This window comes from Arachis hypogaea, chromosome 16, assembly GCF_003086295.3.
Source record: "Arachis hypogaea cultivar Tifrunner chromosome 16, arahy.Tifrunner.gnm2.J5K5, whole genome shotgun sequence".
NCBI classification, from domain to species: Eukaryota; Viridiplantae; Streptophyta; class Magnoliopsida; order Fabales; family Fabaceae; genus Arachis; species Arachis hypogaea.
In genome coordinates this window covers 102,103,196-102,111,908 of record NC_092051.1, presented here as the reverse complement: position 1 = coordinate 102,111,908, position 8,713 = coordinate 102,103,196, and positions in this window count along the sequence as shown.

Here is an 8,713-nt window from a genome sequence, read left to right as displayed (position 1 = left end):
AAACTGGCGTTCAACGCCAGAAACAAGGCAAAACTAGCGTTCAACGCCAGAAATGGGCAAGGATCTGGCGTTGAATGCCCAAACTGGGCAAAATCTGGCGCTGAACGCCCAAAATGGGCACATTTCTGGCATTCAGGCGCCAGGAACAGACAGTGAGCTGGCGTCTAATGTCACTCCAGCTTCTAACTCTGGCACTCAATTGCCAGTGAGGGATCAGACACACACAAATGCTGATAACAACCCCTCTAAAAAGGCTTCTTCAACCACTTCTGTAGGCAATAAACCTGCAACAACTACGGTTGAGGAATATAAAGCCAAGATACCTTATCCTCAAAAACTCTGGAAAGAGGAACAGGATAAGCAATTTGCTCGCTTTGCAGATTATCTCAGGACTCTTGAAATAAAGATTCCATTTGCAGAAGCACTTGAGCAAATACCTTCTTATGCCAAGTTCATGAAAGAGATCTTGAGTCATAAGAAGGATTGGAGAGAAACAGAAAGAGTTCTCCTCACTGAAGAATGCAGTGCAGTCATTCTGAAAAGCTTTCCTGAAAAGCTTAAAGACCCGGGGAGTTTTCTGATACCATGCATACTAGAAGGTAATTGCACCAAGACAGCTTTATGCGATCTTGGGGCAAGCATCAACCTAATACCTGCATCCACTATCAGGAAGCTTGGCTTAACTGAAGAAGTTAAACCAACCCGGATATGTCTCCAACTTGCTGATGGTTCCACTAAATACCCATCAGGCGTGATTGAAGACATGATTGTCAGAGTTGGGCCATTCGCCTTTCCCACTGACTTTGTTGTGCTGGAAATGGAGGAGCACAAGAGTGCTACTCTCATTCTAGGAAGACCCTTCCTAGCAACTGGACGATCCCTCATTGACGTCCAACAGGGGGAAATAACCCTGAGAGTCAATGATGATAAGTTCAAGTTGAACGCTGTCAAAGCCATGCAGCATCCAGACACATCAACAGACTGCATGAAAGTTGATCTTATTGACTCTTTGGTAGAAGAGATCAACATGGCTGAGAGTCTCGAATCAGAGTTGGAACATATCTTTAAAGATGTTCAGCCTGATTTGGAGGACTCAGAGGACATGAAAGAGCCTCTGAAATTTCTTCTGGAAGAGGAAAAACCTCCTAAACCCGAGCTTAAGCCATTACCACCATCCTTGAAATATGCATTTCTAGGAGAAGGTGATACTTTTCCAGTGATCATAAGCTCTGCTTTAAATTCACAGGAAGAGGAAGCACTTATTCAAGTGCTAAGGACACACAAGACAGCTCTTGGGTGGTCCATAGGTGACCTTAAGGGCATAAGCCCAGCTAGATGCATGCACAAAATCTTATTGGAGGATAATGCCAAACCAGTGCTTCAACCACAGAGGCGGCTAAATCCAGCCATGAAAGAAGTGGTGCAGAAAGAGGTCACCAAATTACTGGAGGCTGGGATTATTTATCCTATTTCTGATAGCCCCTGGGTGAGCCCTGTTCAAGTCGTCCCAAAAAAGGGAGGCATGACAGTGATTCATAATGAAAAAAATGAACTGGTTCCTACAAGAATAGTTACAGGGTGGCGCATGTGTATTGACTATAGAAGGCTCAATACAGCCACCAGAAAGGACCATTTTCCTTTACCATTCATAGACCAGATGCTAGAAAGACTAGCAGGTCATGATTATTACTGCTTTTTGGATGGATACTCAGGCTATAACCAGATTACAGTAGATCCCCAGGATCAAGAGAAAACAGCATTCACATGTCCATCTGGAGTGTTTGCTTATAGAAGGATGCCATTTGGGCTATGTAATGCGCCTGCAACCTTCCAGAGATGCATGCTCTCTATTTTCTCTGATATGGTGGAAAAATTTCTGGAAGTCTTCATGGATGACTTCTCAGTATATGGAGACTCATTCAGCTCCTGCCTTGATCACCTGAAACTTGTTCTGAAAAGATGCCAAGAGACCAACCTAGTTTTAAACTGGGAAAAGTGTCACTTCATGGTGACTGAAGGAATTGTTCTTGGGCATAAAATCTCAAACAAGGGAATAGAGGTGGATCAAGCAAAAATAGAGGTAATTGAAAAATTACCACCACCTGCCAATGTTAAGGCAATTAGAAGCTTTCTGAGGGATGCAGGATTCTATAGGAGGTTTATAAAGGATTTTTCAAAGATCGCAAAACCTCTAAGCAATCTGCTAGCTGCTGACACGCTATTTGTGTTTGACACAGAGTGCCTGCAGGCGTTTGAAATGCTGAAAGCTAAGCTGGTCACAGCACCAGTCATTTCTGCACCAGACTGGACGTTACCATTTGAGCTAATGTGTGATGCCAGTGATCATGCCATTGGTGCAGTATTGGGATAGAGGCATGACAAGCTTCTGCACGTCATTTATTATGCAAGTCGCGTTTTAAATGATGCTCAGAAAAATTACACAACCACAGAAAAAGAATTACTTGCAGTGGTTTATGCCATTGACAAGTTCAGATCATACTTAGTAGGATCAAAAGTGATTGTGTATACTGACCATGCTGCTCTTAAATATCTACTCACAAAGCAGGATTCAAAACCCAGGCTTATCAGATGGGTGTTGCTTCTGCAAGAGTTTGATATAGAAATAAGAGACAGAAAATGGACAGAAAACCAAGTGGCTGATCATCTGTCCCGGATAGAGCCAGTAGAAGGGACGCCCCTCCCCTCTCTTGAGATCTCTGAAACTTTTCCGGATGAGCATTTATTCGCCATTCAGGAAACCCCATGGTTTGCCGATATTGCAAACTATAAAGCTGCAAGGTTCATACCCAAGGAGTACAATAGTATACAAAAGAAGAAATTAATCACTGATGCAAAGTACTACTTGTGGGATGAACCTTATCTCTTTAAGAGATGTGCAGACGGAATAATCCGTAGGTGTGTGCCTAGAGAAGAAGCAAAGAGGATCCTATGGCATTGCCATGGATCACAATATGGAGGCTATTTCGGAGGTGAGCGAACAGCCACCAAGGTCCTCCAATGTGGCTTCTATTGGCCCACACTCTATAAAGATTCCCGAGAGTTTGTACGTAACTGTGACAGTTGCCAAAGAGCTAGCAATCTGCCTCATGGTTACACCATGCCAAAACAAGAAATCTTGGAGATTGAGTTGTTTGACCTATGGGGAATTGACTTCATGGGACCTTTCCCACCATCATACTCAAACACTTATATTCTGGTGGCAGTTGATTATGTATCAAAATGGGTTGAGGCCATTGCCACACCCAGCAATGATACTAAGACAGTGCTGAAGTTCCTCCAGAAACATATCTTTAGCAGATTTGGTGTCCCTAGAGTACTAATCAGTGATGGGGGCACTCACTTCTGCAATAAATAGCTTTACTCTGCCATGGTTCGGTATGGAATTCGCCACAAGGTGGCTACTCCATATCATCCACAAACTAATGGGCAAGCTGAAGTCTCTAACAGAGAATTAAAGAGAATCCTAGAACGGACAGTAAATACCCGTAGAAAGGATTGGGCACGGAGCTTGGATGATGCTCTGTGGGCTTACAGAACAGCATTCAAGACCCCTATAGGGACCTCTCCATACCAACTGGTGTATGGTAAGGCATGTCACCTGCCCGTGGAACTGGAACATAAGGCCTACTAGGCAACCAGATTCCTAAACTTTGATGCCAAATTAGCAGGAGAAAAAAGATTGCTCCAGCTAAATGAGCTAGAGGAGTTCAGATTCACATCTTTCGAAAATGCCAAGCTTTATAAAGAGAAATAAAAAAAGTGGCATGACAGAAAGCTGTCATCTAGAATCTTTGAACCAGGACAGAAGGTTCTGCTGTTCAACTCTAGACTCAGGCTATTCCCCGGGAAATTGAAATCCCGGTGGAGGGGACCATACCTGATTACAAGCGTATCACCATATGGTTATGTAGAGCATCAAGATATTGACTCTGACAAGAAGTTCATTGTTAATGGACAGAGAATCAAGCACTATCTTGAAGGCAATGTTGAGCAAGAGTGCTCAAGGTTGAAGCTAGATTAAAAGCTCAGCAAGGTCCAGCTAAAGACATTAAAGAAGCGCTTGTTGGGAGGCAACCCAATTTTTATTTATTTTCATGGTTTTTCATGTTTTATTAGGTTCATGATCATGTGGAGTCACAAAATAAATATTAAAAATTGAAAACGGAATCAAAAATAGCAGAAGAAAAATCACACCCTGGAGGAAGCACCTGTCTGGCGTTCAACGCCAGAACAGAGCATGGTTCTGGCGCTGAACACCCAAAATGGGCAACATCCTGGCGCTGAACACCCAGAACAAGCATGGTTCTGGCGTTCAACGCCAAAAATGGCTAGTAAATGGGCGTTGAACGCCCAAAATGGGCACCAACCTAGCGCTGAACGCCCAGAGTTGTGTGCAAGGGCATTTTGCATGCCTAAATTGGTGCAGGGATGTAAATGTCTTGACACCTCAAGATCTGTGGACCCCACAGGATCCCCACCTTCCCTCCTCATAATCCTAGTTTTTTTTTCCACATCTTCTTCTTCATCTATTCCTTCTTCTTTTGCTCGAGGGTGAGCAACATTCTAAGTTTGGTGTGGTAAAACAATTATGTGAAGGATCTATAGCTCAATGGTAGAACATGTGGCTGCAAATCAAGAGATCCCTGAGATATCTCAGGGGATGCACTTCCCTCCACATAATTATTGGAAGCAACTGAGGATAGAAATACCAAAAATCACTAGGAATCAAGCCACAAAGGCAAGGAAGAGACATAAAAGAGCTCAAGAACATCATTGGTTCCTCAAGAAGGAAATGCCATCATCACTAAGGTGGACTCGTTCCTTGTTCTTACTTTCTCTATTTTTCGTTTTCTCTATGTTAAGTGCTTATCTATGTTTGTGTCTTCATTACATGATCATTAGTAGTAATTAGTGTCTATTTTGATTTTATCCCCAATTAAGTTATAGTCTATTTTTCTCATCATCAGCAAACACGAATAAAATAGTAGATCTTTTGAATAAGAGGCAATAAAATTTCGAGTTTTTAATAAGAAAAATTCTAATTAGTAACATGTGGTGGCAATGCTTTCTGTCTTCTGAATGAATGCTTGAACAGTGCATATGTCTTTTGAATTTGTTGTTTAAGACTGTTAAATATGTTGGCTCTTGAAAGAATGATGAACATGAGACATGTTACTGATAATCTGAAAAATCATAAAAATGATTCTTGAAGCAAGAAAAAGCAGCAAAGAACAAAGCTTGCAGAAAAAAAAATTTAGAAAGAAAAAGAAAAAGCAAGCAGAAAAAGCCAATAACCCTTAAAACCAAAAGGCAAGGGCAAATAAAAGGGATTCCAAGGCTTTGAGCATCAGTGGATAGGAGGGCCTAAAGGAATAAAATCCTGGTCTAAGCGGTTAAACCAAGCTGTCCCTAACCATGTGCTTGTGGCATGAAGGTGTCAAGTGAAAACTTGAGACTGAGCGGTTAAAGTCAAGATCCAAAGCTAAAAGAAGAGTGTGCTTAAGAACTCTGGACACCTCTAATTGGGGACTTTAGCAAAGCTGAGTCACAATCTGAAAAAGGTTCACCCAATTATGTGTCTGTGGCATTTATGTATCCGGTGGTAATACTGGAAAACAAAGTGCTTAGGGCCACGGCCAAGACTCATAAAGAAGCTGTGTTCAAGAATCATCACACTGAACTAAGAGAATCAATAACACTATCTAAATTCTAAGTTCCTATAGATGCCAATCACTCTGAGCTTCAATGGATAAAGTGAGATGCCAAAACTGTTCAGAAGCAAAAAGCTACTAGTCCCGCTCATCTAATTAGAATCTGAGCTTCAATCAAAAAACTCTGAGATATTATTGATTCTCAACCTATTAGTCTTCTATTTTATTTGTCTAGTTGCTTGAGGACAAGCAACAGTTTAAGTTTGGTGTTGTGATGAGCGGATATTTTATACGCTTTTTGGGGTTAATTTCATATAGTTTTGAGTATGTTTTAGTTAGTTTTTAGTCTATTTTCATTAGTTTTTAGGAAAAATTCATATTTCTGGACTTTACTATGAGTTGTGTGTTTTTTTGTAATTTCAGGTATTTTTCTGGCTGAAATTGAAGGAGCTGAGCAAAAATCTGATTCAGGCTGAAAAAGGACTGCTGATGCTGTTGGATTCTGACCTCCCTGCACTCAAAGTGGATTTTCTGGAGCTACAGAACTCGAAATGGCATGCTTCCAATTGCGTTGGAAAGTAGACATCCAGGGCTTTCCAGCAATATATAATAGTCCATACTTTGCACAAGGATAGACGACGTAAACTGGCGTTCAACGCCAGTTCTCTGCCCAATTCTGGCGTCCAGCGCCAGAAAAGGATCAAAAGCTGGAGTTGAACGCCCAAACTGGCATAAAAACTGGCGTTCAACTCCACAAATGGCCTCTGCACGTGAATTGCTTAAGTCTCAGCCCAGCACACACCAAGTGGGCCCCAGAAGTGGATCTCTGCATCATCCATCATAGTCTACTCATTTTTTGTAAACCTAGGCTACTAGTTTAGTATTTAAACAACTTTTAGAGACTTATTTTGGACCTCATGACATTTTAGATCAAAACTTTGTATTCTCTGACGGCATGAGTCTCTAAACCCCATTGTTGGGGGTGAGGAGCTCTGCTGTGTCTCGATGAATTAATGCAAGTATTTCTGTTTTCCATTCAAACACACTTGTTCCTATCTAAGATGTTCATTCGCGCTTAACTGTGATGGAGGTGATGATCTGTGACACTCATCACCTTCCTCAAATCATGAACATGTGCCTGACAACCACCTCCGTTCTATATACGATTGAATGTGTATCTCTTAGATTCCTTAATCAGAATCTCCGTGGTATAAGCTAGAACTGATGGCGGCATTCATGAGAATCTGGAAAGTCTAAACCTTGTCTGTGGTATTCCGAGTAGGATTCAAGGATTGAATAACTGTGACGAGCTTCAAACTCCTGAAGGCTGGGCGTTAGTGACAGACGCAAAAGGATAGTAAATCCTATTCCAACCGGATCGAGAACCAACCAGTGATTAGCCGTGCTGTGACAGAGCGCGTGAGCGTAGTTTTCACTGGAAGGATGGAAGGTAGCCATTGACAACGGTGATCCACCAACACACAACTTGCCATAGGAGGACGTGTGCGCGTGAACAAGAAGACAGAGGAAAGCAGATATTCAGAAGACAAAGTATCTCCAAAACTCCAACATATTCTCCATTACTGCATAACAAGTAACCTTTAATCCATGCTCTATTGTTTAATTGCAATTCAACTGATAAACATAATTGACTTCCTGACTAAGATTTACAAGATAATGATAGATTGCTTCAAACCAACAATCTCCGTGGGATTCGACCCTTACTCACGTGAGGTATTACTTGGACGACCCAGTGCACTTGCTGGTCAGTGGTACGAGTTGTGAAAAGTGTGATTCATAATTTGTGCACCATGTACCATATCTCAACCAAAAGGCCTGCCACTGTTTGATAGGCTTTACATCTCCCTTGAGGATTGTAAGCTTGGGTTCAAGGCTGATTGTAGGCGATTAATTGGACTTGATGGATGTTTTTTAAAAGGATATTATGGTGGACAACTACTCTCTACAATAGCATAAGATGGAAACAACCATTTCTTTGTCATAGCTTATGCAGTGGTGGATAGTAAAAATACTGAGACATGGAAGTGGTTCCTAACATGGCTGAAAGAAGACTTGGACAGCGTTTGCGATGAAGAGTTAAATTTTATCTCGGACTTACAAAAGGTAATTACGGTTATGCTTGCTGAATTCTGTTGATTTAATAAAGAAATGTTATTAGTTCATTTTTTGTTAGTTAATTCTGTTCTGCAAAATTTAATTAGTATAGATTTGTCAGTGTTGTTTTGTATTGATATTATAATGAAATGTTATTAGTTCATTTTGTGGTTAGTTAATTATGTTCTGCAAAATTTAATTCGTGCACATTTGTCATTGCTATTTTGTATTGATATTATAATGAAATGCTATTAGTTCATTTTGTTATTAGTTAAATTTGTTATGCAAAATTTAATTAGTGCACATTATAATTGGATACAACTAGGGATTAGCAGCTACCCTGAATTCTATTATGCCCAACGCGAACCATTGTAACTGTACTTCACATTTGGAAGAACTTCACGAAGAAGTTTAAAGACAAAGAGTTGAAAAGCCTAATGTGAAAGTGTGCTAAAACAACTACCTAGGTATAGTTCAACTACAACATGGAAGAGTTGAAGCAGGCAAATATTGGAGCATATGATTCGATTTGATCCATCATACTGGTCAAAATCACAGTTCATCCATGGTCTAAAGGTGGACAACATAACTAATAATATGTGTGAGACATGGAATGCCAAGATTGTTGGTTATAGGGGAAAGCTAATATTAACCATGTGTGAGGAATTCAGATGCTACATAATACGAAAGATGACCAATCATAAGAGGAAGCTAACCAAATATAATTGTAAATTGGCTCCTGTACAACAGATCAAATTCAAAGAAGTTATTATGCCTGAAAGCAACAAATGGAATGTAGTGTGGAGTGGAGACAATGATAAAATAATTTATGAAATTCAGAAAAATTCCTACAAGTTTGGTGTAAATCTCAAAGAGAACACTTATACTGTAATGTGTGGCAACTTACAGGTACTTTTTTTTTGTAT